The sequence below is a fragment of the Solanum lycopersicum genome, chromosome 7 (genome assembly GCF_036512215.1).
Source record: "Solanum lycopersicum chromosome 7, SLM_r2.1".
Taxonomy (NCBI): domain Eukaryota; kingdom Viridiplantae; phylum Streptophyta; class Magnoliopsida; order Solanales; family Solanaceae; genus Solanum; species Solanum lycopersicum.
In genome coordinates, this window is record NC_090806.1 from 36122462 (window position 1) to 36142664 (window position 20203).

Consider the following 20203-nt stretch of genomic DNA (forward strand, 5'->3'; position numbering starts at 1 on the left):
GCATGTGTGTGTTGTTGTAATGAATTATATACGTGTCAATTAATGGGATATCCATGTGTTCCAGAAAATACAATGTGGTTGTGTACTCATACTGCACTTTCTTCTTCTTTGTTAAGTATATGGACTCTTCAAGTGGCTACCGACAAACCTCATTTAGAAGATCAGTGATAATCAAATTCAAGTGTGAACCAGTTCTTCTAGGCTGCCTTGAGTTCTCCTTTTTTTTAAGTCCACTCTTTTCGGACTCAATCTATTTGTTTAAGGTGATTGTTAGTTTTTGAGTTGTACACCTTGTTCTTAGACTTGTTGTTACTAGAGTTTTTGTATAATGACTACTGTGTACTTGGGGTTGTTCTTTTGTATTAGTTTGTGTAATTAATTTGAGAGTTTATGGGGACTCTGTATTAATTATAAAGTTATTTAAACCTTCTTCAATAGTTTTAAATTCCTACTATTTTTCTTAAAACTACGTAGTTGGGTTTTAGAAATAGTTCTCCCATTGGAGGATTAGTGTGGGTGCTGCTCATGACGGTTTGTGCCATGACAATGTTGTTATCATAGCCCTAGGTTTGTTGAACTCATTGTACTAAATGAGTTTAGTAGAGTCTTACGAAATAGTACGATGACGTCTGCACTTTAATTCGAAAGACTGTAGGACTTTTAGAAAAACTCATTTCTTTCTTTTGTTTTATGTTGTGACTTGAATTCAATTTGTATCTGGGTAAGATAAATTGGTACCTTTTCTTAATTACACTATGTCCTGAACTAGAGTAACAAAAGTGATAACACCATCACTAGCAAGAGAGCATGTGTATAGATTATCGTTAATCAAATAAGGTTACCATCGAAACAAGTATCCTTTATCGGCACTAAAAGTTTCTAGTTATTTTGTTTGGGTTGAGAGAAGCACCTACATCTTTTGTGAAATTGATGAATGGTGTGTCGAAACCATTTCTTGATTAGTTTCTTGTAGTATTTAGTAAAGACATTTTGGTTTATTTGATAAGTGAGGAAAAGTATGTCAACGATAATCATATTACTCTACCTAGTTTATTTACTAATCTGTGAGTTTTGTGGGGCTCGCTACTTACTCTGGTCGCTTGTGAAGGGATTAATGTCAGATTTGAAGATTCATGTTGATGAATGATAACATTCAAGAAATTTTGTAAGGGATGGATAGATTAGGAACACCATTACTTCAAAAAATGTATTTAGTATTGTTGTCATAACATGTATGGGTTTTTTTCAAATAAGGAAATTAAGTTATGCCAACAAAGGTTAGAAGCTATACTATGATTTCCTTGAAGGATTGGATATCAAGGAGGGTAAGGATACGAGTACTACAATAACAACAACGCTTACTTGGTTAAGTTATTAAGTGTGTTACAATTGTGGAGAACTTGGTTAGATGAGGAGGTAATCACCGAGGTCGTGGAATCCGAGAAAATGGTAATGTAGGTGGAGGAGTATGCAGCTACGCAATGAGGTTGCCCATCCAGTTGAGAAGACTCAATATTATTTCTTTCAAGCCAAGACCGAGGTTGAGATGTTTGATACAGTGATCAGAAGTACAAATATTGTTTGTTATTGTAGGGCTTAATGTATTGTCTTATCTGGTTTTACTTTTTCTTATGTGTCCATGTGATTTTCCTTAGAAATTTATACGATTTGTGCTATAGTTGATGCCCCCATTTATTTTTCTACCCTAGTTGAAGAGTTAGTGATAGTCACCCATAAATATCGTATTTGTGCTATTGTGTTCATGAATCTCAAACGCGGGTTGATTTGTTCTTAATTTAAGGATTTGTTTCCTACCAATTAATTTGAAAACTTGCCCTATTTCCATTCCTCTTTATTTTCATGTCGATTAAAAGGTTGACTTGTAGTGATAGTTAGGGTTAATCGAGTGTAATGGTAGTATGATTTCATAATGGATTGTGATAGAATGCTACATTATAATAAGATAGTTGGTTAAGAAAATTTTTTATAATAAGTATGAATTGTGAATATCTAAGTTCAAGGTTTCTAATATTAGGTGAGTAATATGGTTGTATAGAAACTTTTAAAAGATGGTGGGACACCACTCGAATAGAATTTAGAGGAGCTAGAGTCATAATGAAGGGAAAAAATAGTTTGATATAGTACAACCTTTAGAGAGAGGCGAGAGCAAGAATATTTTATTGACTGGAAAGACTAAAGACATTTTTTGAGGGATAGATAATTTGGTTTTGTACAAATTTCTGCGTTGGCTGTGGTATTAGTTTCAAAAGTCCGTCAAATTGGTTAAAAATTAAACGAATAGACGATAAAAAGAAGGGTACAAACATTAGCTTGAGTGTGAAAAATGCTTTGTTTTGTTTTGAGTTTAGTGATGATTACGGATTGAAGTTTTAGCAAAAGATATTGTAAAATCGATGGAGAGGCGAACCATGAAAAGCGATGAATCATGAATTCATCAATATCTCCAAGGTATAAGCTAATGCTAGTAGATAAGGGGATTATGTTATACAATTGAGTTTACCATTCAGACTTTTCATTGAAAGTCTACATTGTGGTGATAGATTCTTTCTAGGGTTGAATTTGCAAGGTGAGGAATGATCAATTGTATCAAGTATTAAGCATTTGAAAGGATTAACACTCGGATGGAGTCATAAAGTTAATTACTATTTATTTTTAGAGTACCAAAGAAAGGTTTTCATTTAAAAAGTGTTGGTTTACAGTATGACAAATTGTAGGAAGGGTTATGATGATTTTTAGTATTGAGAGTGAGCGTTCAGTGGAGGGATGTGAAGAGTATGTGGAGTCAAGTTAATGGAAATGTATGGTATCCACTCTTCGGAGGAAAATCTTTCGTGTTAATTGATACATTACTATGTGAAAATCAATTTCATTTTGTAAATGATTATGAGTGTGATGCAATGCATATGCTCACACATGTTTTGATTTTGTGGGTGGATCTTTGATACGCTAAAATTACACTTCCCTAAAGAAGTGTAATCAGTCGTGATCAAGTAGAGAACCCAACTAGTAGGTTGGGGTCGATCCCATGGGGAAAATATTTTAGACTTAACTTCTATGTACAATTACGTGTATTTAGCCAAGGTTTTTTCGAAAACAAGTAATAATTGGGGGATTTTAATGAGACAAGTTTCATCAACACTTCTAAGTTAACAAGTAAGCAAAAGTAACAATTTAGTTTTATCAAGTTGTTAGACTAAATAGGGTATATGTTTTCCCCATAGGCTTATAATGCCGTATTTCTAGCAATAACAATTATTTCCTAGTGTTTTACATGCAAAGTGGTAAGTTGTGTATTTCTAAATCCTTAGTACGACACCTAGAGAATTTTACCCATACCTTGGTCCGGCTACGTATGTATAATTTACTAATCCTTATTGTTATATCATATTAGACATCATAATCAACGTATGACTTAGTTATTACTTTGCACCAATCAACACTAGCCTATTCAATAGTATTCCACTAAATCAATGTTGATAGTTCTTTTCCTATTACCACCTCCTTGGTCCAACAAGTAGAAATAAGGCTAGTTCTAACGTGTGCAATCGTTAAAAATACTTTTTAAATGAAAGAATTATCAATGCATGCAAGAACCTATTTGAGAATTGCTTATTTGCTAGGTCAACTTTGTTTATTACCCATGGATCCCACAACCCTAGTTGTGGATTTAGTTTCCCTTGCAAGAATAATCAGAAGTCGTAGTTTTTAAATAAGAAATCATGAACTAACTTCAAAAATTAGCGTAAACCAAGAAAATCAACATGAAATTGCAAGATAAAATTTCAAACCAAATATGGAAATTCATGGATTGCTAAAGTTTTCAAAAACCAATCTCCAAACAAAAGTAGAATAATACTATGAGTTTCTTACCAAAAAACAAGGTTTTGAATCCCCTATTTATAGAAAAAATTGTCCTAAATTAATATGAACAAAAATAAGGAAAGTTTGCTTAGTTTACGTGGCTTCAATGTATAGACTAGCTGACGGTCAGCAGACTCATTCCATCGTTCAAGACATAATGTTTTTTCTCTCTTCACATTGCACCCTCTTTGTATCAATTGAAGGACCGACATTAGGGTTCATCGATGACCTCTGTCGCTCTATCCATAGAATTTTTCCAACTTTGGGTATTGGAACTTTCTCTGATCAAAAGAACAGTCACTACAAGAAATAGCTTTATTTAAGACCAATATTTATGGACCAGTTAATAATTTCGTCTTTAAAGGTATATATATTGGGACGAGATTTTAATCTGATCTTTAATTTCTTTAGTTATGGTGAAGGTACTAAATGTGGTCTCTAGAGAAAGTGTAAACTGGTCCTTATTTAAAATCTAGGCTCTGGCGAAATTTACTTAGGCGGGCAAACACTGAAATATCAAAAATAAATTCTATTTTCACTAAATCTAGGTGCCAAAATGCCTACTACTAATTAAAATTGTGAAAAGAAAACAAAAAAAATTAAAGGCCTTCTATTTCTCAATATTTAACGTGAAACAAAACCCTAGCAGTGATTTTTCTAACAACGATCTTTATAATACAACGATCTAAGAGCAACTCTCAACTAAAGATCTTTGTTTTCTCAAAATGGAGAAAGCATAGGTCTGCCTAGAAGCCGACACAGCTACTTGTTTCCGACATTCTTCCGTGTTTTTTCGGAACAAAGAAAAATCAGGTCAACCTAGCACTGATCTCAACTCAATCTCCATCTTCTATTCGGCCGAATCTTAGATATAACTCCACTTCTTCAAGTTTTTTTGTTTCCTTCATTTAAGATGATTTGTCGTGTGTTTTGTTAAAGTTATAACTCTTTATGTTTTAGTTATTTTTGTTCTCTCACACGAGCTTCCGATAATTATTTTTGTAAAAAAAGATTCACTTTAATAGTGTGCTATAAGCCCAAAAATGAAGGGGATATATCCTTACATACCAATTTGGGGGTGGAAGCGTAAAGATAGAGTATTCAGAAAGAAGAGAGATGTAAGGATGAAGGTGTGTTTTATTTATGAGGAAAGCTCCTCTATTTATACACATAAATTACACCGTCATACTATTTACTTTACATAATTGGCCGACAAACTATTTACTTTACGACTTTTGTACATTTGGCTTTTTTCAGCCGATGCAAGACGACAAAAATAAAAAGACTCTCACTTTATACATATGGCTGATATTCAGCCAACAATAATAAAAATAATAGAAATAATTATATTATTGTTGGCTGAATATCAGCCATATGTATAAAGTGAGAGTCTTTTTATTTTTGTCATCTTGCGTCGGCTGAAAAAAGCCAAATGTACAAAAGTCATAAAGTAAATAGTTTGTCGGTCAATCATGTAAAAAGTTTGTCGGCCAATTATGTAAAGTAAATAGTATGACGGTGTAATTTATGTGTATAAATAGAGGAGCTTTCCTCATAAATAAAACACACCTTCATCCTTACATCTCTCTTCTTTCTGAATACTCTATCTTTACGCTTCCACCCCCAAATTGGTATCAGAGCTAGTTAATTAAATAATTATGGAGAACAAACCAACTATGTCGGAAGATCTACAAAAACAGGTATACCATTTTATATTCATGAGTAGCTACATTAATTTATTCCTGAAAATCTCTTGTTAATTATAATTGTTTATCATGTTTGAATAATGTTATAATAACCATCTTTAGAAAGTTTGCTACAGAAATATTCTTCGAATAAGTATGCCCATACTATGCCATCCTAAGGTTGAAACCGGTAGGCAGAGAAGGCCGTTTAGGGGAGTAAACAAAGTTGAGGCGCTGTTAGGGTAACTAATCAAAGAAGAAAGCTGTAGTAGTGACCAGATGAGATGATTATTAAATTATTATTTTTGCATAATAAACAAGTATAATTTATTAAGAGGTTGGAAGGAATAAAATTTTAGTGAAAAATGAAAATGACCAAAATGGAAACATACCTATTAGACGATAATGTTGATTATAAGATATTACTACTCTATATATTAAAAAATTTGAATACTGATATAAAAAGAGAAATTTATAATAAATTATTAACATATGAGATAATAGAAATAACAACCCAAGGTTGGACTAAGTTAACCATACAAAGTATACAAGATGAACTTTATTATGACATATACGATTTATATGATGATTTAGATATTGGAGATTAAATATGACTGAATATTGGCTAAGGCGACATGGTAGAAATTACAGGTTAAAAAAGATTAGATATCCAGATAAATTAAGTAAGCTTTTTAAAATATTATATAAAAGGTTATGATGAATAAAAGTAAAAATACTAAAATAAAAAGAACTAAGATAGATAAAAAGGTAAGAAAAATATGGAAAAAATTAAGATCTTTATATATAGAATATGAACTATCACAACTAGTCAAAATAGATAATGATAGAAAAGATCAATTGATAAACATAATTTCAAAAACAGAATATAAATATGTCTGCTATTTGAAAAAACAGTATGAACAGAGAAATCTATAAACAACAATTAATAGAAAAAATAATGGAAAAAATGGCTGAAAAGGAACAAGAATTACAACATAAAAAAAGAAGATTAGAAGAAAACATATTAGCAGGAGTATGTAATAAATCACTACTAGCACAAAGAAAAGATATATCCATGTTAAAATTAGAATTAGATTGTCCTGAATATGAGTTACAGCATAATATAATACATAGATTATAATGAATAAAGAAGAATTTGCAGTAGACGAAAAAACATACGAAAATCAAGACGGAATGATAATAAAAATAATATTTTCAAATCTAGGAATAAGATATAAAAAAATTGGAAATAATTTATACTTAATGTTAGAAAAAGAAACGGCAAAATTAGAAGATAGTTTAACAGCTATGATAAGAATAACAAAAGAAAACGAAGAAATAGACAAATCAAGAGAAATTGAAAAAATAAAAATACAAGCAAAACAAGAAGTACAACAATTAGAAGAAATAAAAAATACAAGAATAAGTGAATTAGAAAAAGAACTAGCTAGGTTAAAATTATTATATGAAAATAAGCAAAAACAAAAGGAAAAAGATAAAGAGCTTGAATTAACTAATGAAATAAAAGAAATGGAACAAAAATTAAATGAAGATATTGAGGTAAATGAAGTAAATGAAATAGATGAAAATGAAAATGACCAAAAATCAGAAATAAGTGACATAAGTGAAACATATACAGAAATCTTAGAACAGACAAATAAACTAAAAAAATTAGAAATAAACACAGGAGATATGAATAGACCTAGTACGTCAAGAGTCAAAACCCCAGATAATAGTCCCAGAAATAGCCTTAGAAGTAGTCCTAGGTGGACACCACCAACTTATTATACAGAAAGTTATCAACAATCAGATAGAAATAATGCAATATGGAACAGTAGATTAAATAAAAATTGGATACCGAAACCAATAAGTGAACAATATAATTTCTTAGATTTAGATTGCGTCACAGACATAAATAAAGCAATATTACTATGGACAGGAAATATATCTAAGCAGTTAATAGATAACAAGATAGAAACAACAAAACTGCCAAGATATATAGAAAGAACATTCATAGGAACGGCAAAATTATGGATAGAAAATCTACCCCAGAAAGTTTAGAAGTACTTAGAAATGATAAGAAAATGGATGGATCCCCATCAGCAACAAATATAGATATACTAGACAAATATGAATCAGCGATAAGAAATGAATTTGGAGGTATGACCACGGATATAAGAGAACAAAATAGAGAAAAAATAATAAATAGACAACTTATGACAAAATTAGCTATATGTAAAATGTGTTATATAGAAGAATATACTTGTGCATTCAAAGAATACTATTACAAATCTAAATACAATTTAGACGAAGCAAAAGAAATAAGAAAACAATATTTTACAAAATTACCAGAACCGTTTAGCACAAAAATAATAAAGGATTGGAATAATGAAGGAATGGTAGATACTTTAGGAGCTAGAATAAAATTTCTATCTCAATGGTTTACACAATTATGCGAAAACCAAAAAGAAAAATTAAAAATGAAAAAAGTACTAAATAAAAATTTATCATGTTGTAAAAATAAAATGGCACCACAGTTTGGGTGTGCAAATAAGAAACAAAAATCTAGAAGATATAAAAATTATAGAAAAAATAAAACTAAGTATAAATATAAACAACCAAGACGAAGATATTATGTAAAAACTATAAAATAAAAAGACCATATAGACCAAAAAGAAAGATATCCCAATGTACATGTTATAATTGTGGAAAGATAGGACACATAGCTAAAGACTGTAAATTACCAAAAAATCCAAAAAGAAAACAAATTGCAGAAATAGTTATAGGTAATGACGAATATATGCAAATAGAATACATAGACTATGAATTAAGTGAAAACGATAGTATATATGAAGTATCAGATATAGAAACTGAAAATGGAGAAGAAAAACTAGATAATGAAATAGAAGAAGAGGAAGAAATATAATGTCTGAAAACGAAATAATATCTAAAGAGAATTATGAAGATGAAGAATCATCACACCAAAAAATCATATTTGATAATACACTTTTTGAACAAATAAAAGGAAAAGAATTAGATTTAAGTGTTGAAAAAATACTTGACATACCTATACTAAAAAACTTTTTTAAAAGACAGAAAGAAGAATATTATGTGGTTAGTCAAAAAGAACATATCATAGACGGAAAATATACAAGTGGAAAAGTATATATACCTATAATAAACAAACGAATAATAAATAAAGAAATACAAAACATAAAAAATAAAGAAGCGATAAAATATGTACATTTAGGAGGAACGGAAATACTAATAAAAGCTTGTTTCAGAGAAGGAATAGATACGCCCATTGAAATATATTTAGCAGATGATAGAATAAAATATCCTATAGAAAAAAGCGTAATAAGTGCAGTTAAAGGAAATTTAATATACTAGAAATTTAAATTTATAATAAGTGCTAATTATACAGTAGCATTAACAGATACAAATATAGATAAATCATTAGTATTATATTGGAAAATGTCAGGAATAGAATTAGCACCAGGAAGTAAGGTATTCACAGCAAGATGTAAAAATCTTTATATATTAACAACAAAACATAAAATAACAGCAAAAAATAAAATTGATAAAATAAAAATAGAAAATCCTTTTGAAAGAATAATTACGGTAATAGATAATAATGACTATAGTTATAAAGAAATGGATACAGAAGAAGAATTGGAGATAGTAAAAGAAAGATTAAGTACCTCAAGTACACCAAATACAAACTCATTAAATATGATGACTAGACCTTCCTTATCAAGAATGAGTTCATCTAAAAGAAAATATGAAATATCACAAGATTTAGGAGAAATAACAATAATATCATTATTTTATAACAGAAATAATGGACCAAAGAAAATATAAAATCTTGATAAACACAGGATAAGAAGAAAATCATATAACAAGAGAACTAGTATTAGAAGAAGAAATTATGAAAACAGGACACATATGCTCTGGATTACCTAGTGAAATAATAAATACAAATGAAGAGACAACAGAAAAAGAAATAATTATAGGAGGAATTCCATTGAAAATACAATTTAAGATATATGAAGGAAATTATAATATCACATTAGGAATAAAATGGTTAGAAAAAGTTAAACCATACAGCATAGAAAATGAACAATTAACAATAACTTGCCAAAATAAAAAAATAATTATAAAAAGAACCAAAAATGATTAATGAAAATATTCATACTTGCAAAAATTATTGTAGAAGGATATCACAACAGATATTATACACCTATGATAGATACGGGAGCAGAAGCGAATATATGTAAATATAATTGCTTACCAGAAGATAAATGGGAAAAATTAAAAACACCTATGGTAGTAACAGGATTTAACAATGAAGGAAGTATGATCAAATATAAAGCAAAAAATATAAAAATACAAATATGGGATAAGATATTAACAATAGAAGAAATGTATAATTTTGAATTTACCACAAAAGATATGTTATTAGGAATGCCATTTTTAGATAAATTTTACCCTCACATAATAACAAAAACACACTGGTGGCTTACTACGCCGTGTGGCTATAAAATAGGAGCAAAAAGAGTAAAAAATAAACAACGAAAATCTATAGAATGGATTAGAGGCAGTGAAAAAATAAACCAGGAAATGGAAAATATAAGTGAAAAACAAATATCACAACTAGAAATCATTATATTTGCAATAGACAAAGTTAAAATAATCAATGAACAGCTAGAACAACTATATAATGAAGACCCATTACAAGGATGGGAAAAACATAAAACAAAAGTAAAGATTGAACTAATAGATGAAAATAGTATAATAACACAAAAACCATTAAAATATAACTTTGATGATTTACAAGAATTTAAAGTACATATAAATGAATTACTAGAAAAAAAATTACATACAAGAAAGTAATAGTAAACATACAAGCCCAGCATTTATAGTAATAAAACAGAGTGAACAAAAAAGAGGTAAAAGTAGGATGGTTATAGATTACAGAAATCTAAATGCTAAAACTAAAACATATAACTACCCAATACCTAATAAAATACTTAAAATAAGACAAATACAAGGATATAATTATTTTAGTAAATTTGACTGTAAAACAGGATTTTACCACCTAAAACTAGAAGAAGAATCTAAACAATTAACAGCATTCACAGTGCCACAAGGATTTTATGAATGGAATGTATTACCGTTTGGATATAAAAATGCACCAGGTAGATACCAACATTTTATGGATAACTATTTTAACCAATTAGAAAATTGTATCATATATATTGATGATATATTATTATACTCCAAAACACAAGATGAACATATAAAATTATTAGAAAAATTTATACACATAATTAAACACTCAGGTATAAGTTTAAGTAAAAGTAAAGCAGAAATTATGAAACCACAGATAGAATTTCTAGGGATACAAATAGATAAAAATGGAATAAAAATGCAAACTCACATAGTACAAAAAATTATCACTATTGATGAAAATATAGATACAAAAAAGAAATTACAATCATTTTTAGGATTAGTAGATCAAGTAAGAGAATATATACCAAAATTAGCAGAACATTTAAAACCATTATACAAAAAACTCAAAAAACATATTGAATATCATTTTGACAATAAAGATAAAGAGCACATAAAAAATATTTAAAAATTATGCAAAAAACTACCAAAATTATATTTTCCTGATGAAAATAGAACTTTCACATATATAATTGAAACAGATTCAAGTGACCACAGTTACGGAGGAGTATTAAAATATAAATATGACAAAGAAAAGGTAGAACACCATTGCAGGTATTGCTCAGGATCATATACTGAGGCACAAGCAAAATGGGAAATAAATAGAAAGGAATTATTTGCATTATATAAATGTTTGTTAGCATTTGAGCCATATATAGTTTACAATAAATTTATTGTAAGAACAGATAACACACAAGTGAAATGGTGGATAACAAAAAAGCTAGATGATTCAGTTACAACAAAAGAAATAAGGAGATTAGTATTGAATATATTAAATTTTACATTTACAATTGAAATCATAAAAACTAATGAAAATCTTGTTGCAGATTACCTATCAAGAAAAAGGAACACAAACTGAACCAGATACAACAGAAGAAAAACTCAAAGCTATTACTACACTTTCTACGAAAGTAGATAGTATGAATAAAGAATTACAAAATTTGAAAACTAAAAGTCAGCAGCATGACTATAAATATGCGGAGCTATGTCGATCGGAAGACACAAAAATTCCAGAGCTACAAGGAGACGATGAGATACTCCAAAAAACCCATAACATTTGTTTAAATGCAGCTACAGCCAGCACATCTACAGCAGGACAATCTACAAAAAAGGAGTAGACTAAAATAAAATACACAAATACAAACTTGAATAAGTTATTCTCAAAGCCATATACTCCTCAAGGTACCCAGAAAGATATATTCATACCACCACAGGTAAATACCTACAAAGCCAGCCTAGATTCAGATAAACAAGCATATAACCACATTACCAGAATGTATATAGAAAACATATACAAAGTACAGACTTTTCTAAACAAAAACCCTAAAGCCAAAAATACGAGAAACCCTGAACAAGACTACATAACCCAACATCTACAAGGATACAATAAACTAATTGCACAACCAGGAACGAATCCGAACCTAGTAGCAACTTGCTACAATTACGGACTTATAAGCACAGTATATACTATTACAGAAGACGAAGTAGCTAAAATACCTGAGCTACATAAGGCATTTCTGCAATATAAAAGAATAGCAAAAGGAACTTTATTTTATATCAAGTTCTACTCAGCAACAGCAGAGATACTATATGAAGAAATTAAACCTACAATACAAGTTATTAAGATAGGTTTAACTAGAGATATGATAATACCAGAAAAAATAGATACACAAGAAGAGATACAGAGGGTGGATATCCCAGATTTTTATGCAAACAAAAGGACTATTGGGATAGCTACTATATTAAATGAGTTATCAAACAACTACCTAAATGAAAATGCAATTTGGAGTTATTACAACAGAGATCAAACAATGATATACTCCAATTGTAAAGACATAAGAGTAGCAGATATGGAAGAAGTACGACAATGGATATTAAGTCTACTGAAGCCAGAACAAACACCTACAACAAGGGCTATCAGAAAAAATTTCGTTTCTCAAGACTTGATGACCAGATACTGCAAACTAATTGGACAAAAGTATCCGGACCATCTATGTTCAAAATGCAATGGCGAAGATAACTATGTCCCTGGAGTACAACTGGAATAGACTAAGAAAAAGAAGATAAAAAAAAATTATTATTATTATTATTGTTGGCTGAATATCAGCCATATGTATAAAGTGAGAGTCTTTTTATTTTTGATAAAGTGAGAGTCTTTTTATTTTTTTCGTCTTGCGTCGGCTGAAAAAAGCCAAATGTACAAAAGTCGTAAAGTAAATAGTTTGTCGGCCAATCATGTAAAAAGTTTGTCGGCCAATTATGTAAAGTAAATAGTATGACGGTGTAATTTATGTGTATAAATAGAGGAGCTTTCCTCATAAATAAAACACACCTTCATCCTTACATCTCTCTTCTTTCTGAATACTCTATCTTTACGCTTCCACCCCCAAATTGGTATTAGAGCTAGTTAATTAAATAATTATGGAGAACAAACCAACTATGTCGGAAGATCTACAGAAACAGGTATACCATTTTATATTCATGAGTAGCTAAATTAATTTATTCCTGAAAATCTCTTGTTAATTATAATTGTTTATCATGTTTGAATAATGTTATAATAACCATCTTTAGAAAGTTTGCTACAGAAATATTCTTCGAATAAGTATGCCCAGACTATGCCATCCTAAGGTTGAAACCGGTAGGCAGAGAAGGCCGTTTAGGGGAGTAAACAAAGTTGAGGCGCTGTTAGGGTAACTAATCAAAGAAGAAAGCTGTAGTAGTGACTAGATGAGATGATTATTAAATTATTATTTTTGCATAATAAACAAGTATAATTTATTAAGAGGTTGGAAGGAATAAAATTTTAGTGAAAAATGAAAATGACCAAAATGGAAACATACCTATTAGACGATAATGTTGATTATAAGATATTACTACTCTATATATTAAAAAATTTGAATACTGATATAAAAAGAGAAATTTATAATAAATTATTAACATATGAGATAATAGAAATAACAACCCAAGGTTGGACTAAGTTAACCATACAAAGTATACAAGATGAACTTTATTATGGCATATACGATTTATATGATGATTTAGATATTGGAGATTAAATATGACTGAATATTGGCTAAGGCGACATGGTAGAAATTACAGGTTAAAAAAATTAGATATCCAGATAAATTAAGTAAGCTTTTTAAAATATTATATAAAAGGTTATGATGAATAAAAATAAAAATACTAAAATAAAAAGACTAAGTGTTCCTAACGTAAAGAAAACAGTGAACTAAACATGAAAAGACGCATTAACAACTAGACGAGTTAAACAAATATAATCAATATTGAGAGAGTTGTGTGCAAGTTGAGAAATCCGTTATGCATTACATGTGATTTGTTGTTAAGCTTTTAAATCTACGAGAGCAAGTGAGAAACTTATTGTTTTATGTTATTATTGGAAAAGTGAAAAATTGATAATTCTACTTGGTTCTAAAACTAATAAAATATGTAAAACAAAATAGAGATGAGTTACTCTAAATGTTTCTCTTATTTCTTTCTAGTTGTATCTCAGTTATATCTTCTCGTTGCGAGTTAATTATTTTCTTCTACAAATCTAAGAGTAACTCTTAACTGAAAATCTTTGTTTTATGAAAATAGAGAATGCACAGGTCTACCCATAAGTGGACGCAGTAGTTTGTTTCAGCCATTCATCTGTGTTTTTTTAAGAACAAAGACAGTCAGGTCTACCTAGCACCGATCTCAACTCAATCTCCATCTTTATTCACTCAAGTCTCTGGTATTACTCCACTTCTTCCAGTTTATTGGTCACCTTTGATTAAGCCAATTTGTTGTTTGATTTGTTTATGTTATAAGTTTTCTTGTTTAAGTTAATTTTGTTCTGTGACACTAGCTGTTTATCATTTTTTGTAAAAAAATTTGAGCTTGTAGTGTGTTATGATCCCAAAAATAAAAGGTATTTATCCTTTAACTACTAAGTGTTCCTAAAGGTCAAGAAAACTGTATACTAAACTTGAAAAGAAGCATTAAGAACCAGACGAGCTAAACAAACATGAACAATATCAAGAGAGTTGTGGTCATGTTGCGAAATTCGTTATGAATGACAAGTGAATTTTTTTAAAGCTTTTATGCCTAACAGAGCAAGTGAGAAATCTGATTGTTGTATCTTACTATTGGAAAAGTGAAAAATTGATAATTTTGTTTGGTTCTAAAACTAATAAAATATGTAAAACAAAATAGAGCTGAGTTATTGTAAGTGATTCTCTTATTTCCTTCTAGTTCATGTATCTTAGTTATTTATCCTCTTTTCGAGTTGTTTTTTTCTTCTCTAAATCTAAGATTAGATCTCAACAAAAAGTCTTTGTTTTTTCAAAATAGAGAAAGCATAGGTTTCCCAGAAACAGATACAACAACTTGTTACAGTTAGAACTCTTTATATTAAGTTACTCTTGTTCAAGTTCTAACTGTTCTTTTTTAAGTTACTTTTGTTCGGTCACACTAGCTGCTAAATATTATTTGTAAAACAGATTTACTTTATGTTATGTTTGTTAGGATTGTTAGAGAAGGACCGAGTCACAAGATGATGAATAGAAAAACTTAAATCAATTGACTTCCACTTTTCCTTGCCTTTGTTTGAATTCCTAGATCGGCCTTTTTTTGTCCTTCACAAAAGAAACGAAAACAACAGATCGATGAGGTTAAGTATTTTTTCTAAATCGATAGACATGAAATTTTTTGTTACTACATTGGCGCACATGATTAATGTTTTGGAGGAAGGAATCACGAGATTGATTTCTCCGTTTAATTCTTGATAATAACTTACTGTTTAAAAGTTCTATTATTGATTACTTTGATTTTATCTTTAAGTTCATTGGTAACTGTTTGAAATACTAATTATATTCTGTTTTTTAGTTTACTGGATAAAAGGTATCCTCATAATTTTTCTACTTTTTGCTGTTTTTGTAGGTTTGATATGATAACTGAAAATGAGGATGAATCAATTATGAAGTGTACTATTAGATACTTATTTGTACACTTGGGGCAATCGAAAGAGGACGAGGACGAGGGTTTTGAATATATATGAAGTTCTTAACTGCATGTACTAAGAGTTTATTGTTTCAATCTAGTCATCTTGTTAAGCAACACATCCAAGAAGTTTAAACAGGTAAGCTTTTGAATATATATGGAGTTGTTAACTGCATGTATATACATATCTTCTATTAATTTATCAATGAGTGTTACTTTTTTTCAGGTGCTATTGAGTAGGAACGACAACAACTTACCAACATCCCAAAGTCTTCTAGTCATAGAAGCAATAAATGAGAAGTCCAATATGTATCTTGAGAAAGAGTATATGCAAGTCAATAGTTCATTTTATCCATCTACCAAGCAAGCTAACCAATACATCCATTATGTTGAAAGAAGTATGTTTTTTCATGACTTGTGCTCTTTTTTGTAATGCTATCCATATTCCTTGTAATGTCAAGTCTCATGGGCTGAGGCCATATATTTTGTAGAATTAATTTACATTCAATACAATATTTTGTCAAATAGTCATAGTGAAATTGTATTCAAATAGTAGTGATACGTTTTCTGCGGGTTCTATTTGTAAGGGACGAGGAACTGGAAATAAAAACACCACCATGTCTTTTTGCGTACCTCAAACTCGTAACCTTGTATTTGGCTTTGGTGATTAAGTAAAGGAAAGGACATGAGGGGTGACACTTCTTCAAATACTGAATTACTATCTGATCTAGCTTCAACTCAAAAAGAAAATAAATCTTTGAATGAGTAAAACAAATCCTTGAGTGATAGATTATCTACCTTAGAATATGAGATGAGAAAAATAAGAAATGACCGCTGACTTCTTTTGCTGATCAAGTAAGTAACAATATACAGAACTCTATTGGTAGATAGTTGTTTAAGTAGTTAGTGTTTGGCTGAACTCTTAGAAAACTAATGAAGCGACGAATGAACAAAAAGCATATCCATCGTCCTTTTTGAATATGGAAGACGCTAAATTTATAATTGTCATGCTTTCCATCAGCATTTCTATTATTATTTATGGGCATGCTTAAAGGAATTATTCACCTGTGACGTACTTGGTTGGGTGATTATTTTCTCTTAGCTGGTGAATTTTTAATATATTTGTGTTATGATTTATGAATACCATACATATTAGTTTTTTTGTTTGTTTTTTTTGGGTCGATAATGGAAATTTGTATTGGTTTTTGTGAAGTGGAAAAATTTATTTTTCAGCAAAATGATAACCACTTCCATTTAGTGGATTCTAGTAATGATGTTGATTTTGTTGATAAAACATGGAAATTTGAAGTTGTATATCCAGTAAAAGTAGCTGAGAGAAAAAATAATTAGCAAGTTTAAGGTGCTCAATTGGCGATCTAAATATTCATATTTATACGTCCATGATTCTAATTTCAACGCCATTATCGGTTCACTTCCGACAACGGTTGGTTTCACACTTGTAGCTCTACAGATAGGATTTGGATTTCAAGGAAAACAAACGTATTATACATAGATTTATACTCCTGATGGAAATCTGCTAATCCACAACTCTATTCTGCGTAAAAGCTATCAAGAAATTATACATAGAATTTTTCAGGTGTTGCAGTGTTTTCTGTTTCAACCATTGTCGGTCATAGTTGAGGTAAGCCTATATTAAATGCTCATACACTAATGAACTTATATCAGAAAGTCCATCTATGAAATTGTATTGATGTGAGATGACGTAAGTGATTTCGCTGATGACTGGGTTTAATTCCTTGAGTTTCCTCTCATACAACACATAGATTATATCCATTGCTTTACCTGTTTACTCGTAATCCATGAATGTGCGTGTTTTTTGGTTTGAGGTGTCTGCATGAGAACAATAGTGTGACTGTTTTCCATTTTAGAATGACTAAGGATTAATCCTGTATTTGCTGAAATTTTGAAGTATCGAATCAGAAACACTGCTTAGGTGGCTGCAGTGGCGTCTTTGCCAGCAATAGAATTGTTTAAAAGATTACAGCCTTGGCGAATCATAAACTCGGTTTAGGCGGCTGCATTGGCGTCTTCTCCGGTAATAAAATCGTTAAAAAGATTACAACCTTCTTTATCTGTGTTGTTTCCATTTATACAAATACATTAGCATACACATCTTCTTTCCTCTGTTTTTTTAGTTTTCTACAATTGTGTGAGAGTGTTTTCTTATTATAGTAGAACTATCCATAGTGAACGTAGTCTATGGTTTTCTTGGATTTCATGTGGTCTACACTTCTTTGGGATTTAATGTATTTATTATGAATGAAAAATAGATATTTTAGTCTTAGGATACAGTATCAAAGTTTTCTTACTCAAGTTCTGTTATGCTATTGCAACTTGTTAGTACTTTTGGATAACCCTTGGTGAATTTGGGTGCACTTTTGTGAAGATTGAAGCTGCAAGTTTAGAAGATGCAAGATTATAAGATGCACAAGACCATTAATAATTTGCTCGGGAAGTTAATTTGCTAACCTTTTTTTTTGTTAAACAAATATTGAAACTAACACCATGGTATGTTTACTTATTTTTATGTTTACATCAGCATTTTGTTTGGAAAATACCGTAGAAATGTTATATTTATCGATAGAGTTTATGTTATTTTTTGTGAAATGAAATTCCAAAAGTACAGATAGTCAATTAATGAACAAAAGTTTTCCTCGTCTCTAAAAGTTCATCCAAGACGAGAGAGTTTTCTGTCTCTAAAAGTTTCCTCTAGGACTTGAAAACAATTTTTCCCTATATCATCATTTAGGATGAGGTCTTACTATTCACGAAAAATAATCTAAGATGACGTGGCTGCTCGTCCCTAAAGAGTAATCAAGGGTAAGGTCTTAGCTAGTCCCTAAAGGGATTTAACGACCAGAAAATGACTAGTTTACAAAGAAGAAAATACTCTATTTATGACGAGATGTACAATCTCCAAAAGTATTTTGCGACCACCTTTAGTTCCGTCTCTAAACTCATTTAGCGACTGGCTAGTCGAACTTTTCCCAATTGACCTTTAGCAAAGGAACATTCTAGGATGAGTGGCGACCAACCTTTTCCTGTCTCAATAGACTATTTGGGACCAAATTTGAACTTATTAGGACAATATTTCCCTTCGTTAGAGGCCATTTTTCTTGTAGTGGGTTGTGCAATATGGTCCGTCAATTGGATCGACGGACCGTCGTTCCCTTTTGTGGTTCCACACTTAGTCAGATTTCCTCGATTGATCTCCAAGGTCCTTAATTTCTCATATACGGTTCCCAACTATTGTTCGTCGATGGAACGACGGACCATCGATGGCCTCGTAAGCTCTCTTTTGCATTTTTTCTTCAATTGTTTCCTCGTCTTGCCGCTTGAAAATCTTTCCAATAAAACAAACACAAAAGCATGTTAAAACTACCACAAAAAGGCTTTAGGCACACACAAATCTTAAGAAAAATGCATTGAAAGCACCATGAAACCACAATACATAAACACCCTAAACTTCGCTATTTGTCCTCAAACGACGTACTATGACTCAAAACAACACTTGCGCAAAAGTATACTCTTTGAAGCTTTCGTAATCACATGTTTATCAATCCCGACTCTTTCTTTATTTTAGTGCATGCTTACTTTTTCGGGTTTGACAAGCTAACTCTTGCAGATGATAGTATGAAACAAACTCACCATGCACTGACACTGCTTTTGTTTTGCCTCTCACCAAGGTACCAACATTCCGATGTCGCAACTAATGCCCTCACTTCAAAAGAAATCCTCATTTTTTGCACACTGATTTACGTTTGGGTACACGGATTTTTGTTCAACACTTACGCTCAAAAATAAGTTCAAACATAGCTAGTACTCGTAGCCATAGGATTTCCCTTTATTTCTTTGCTTAGGTTTACCACACTTGATTATCGGATCACGGTAGGACATTTTTGTAACGTAGGATCACGGTCAGGTTTGGTACATTTAGATATATTTTTAATGCCTTTTTTTTTCTTAAAAGTTCTGCTAAGCTTCCTACGTCTTTTCATTGCTTTTTACTCCCTAATTTTGTATGCTTTTTTTTGTTTTATTTCGCTTTTCTCTTCCTTTTCATTCAATTTTAATTTCACCAAGTCAGATCTTTCACTCAGTTTCTCTATTCTTTTCAACATGCAACTCTTTTCATACCCAGTTTCGGGTTCTCAGTCATAATAGAGACCCTCAACTCATGGATTTTCCATGAGTTGAGGTACACAATACCTGAAGTCGGGTCAGGGCAATACAAGGCCATTTTCTGCATTAGCCACCCTCAAGTTAGGCTTTTGGCCTATGTTGAAGTGAACATGTCCAGGGAGGGACTGGACCCAAAACATTAAACCCTGAGAAGGTTAGCTGGTAATAAAATAAATTAGGTCTAATATAGGCTCAACAGATTTGGACCAAAAGGGATAAAA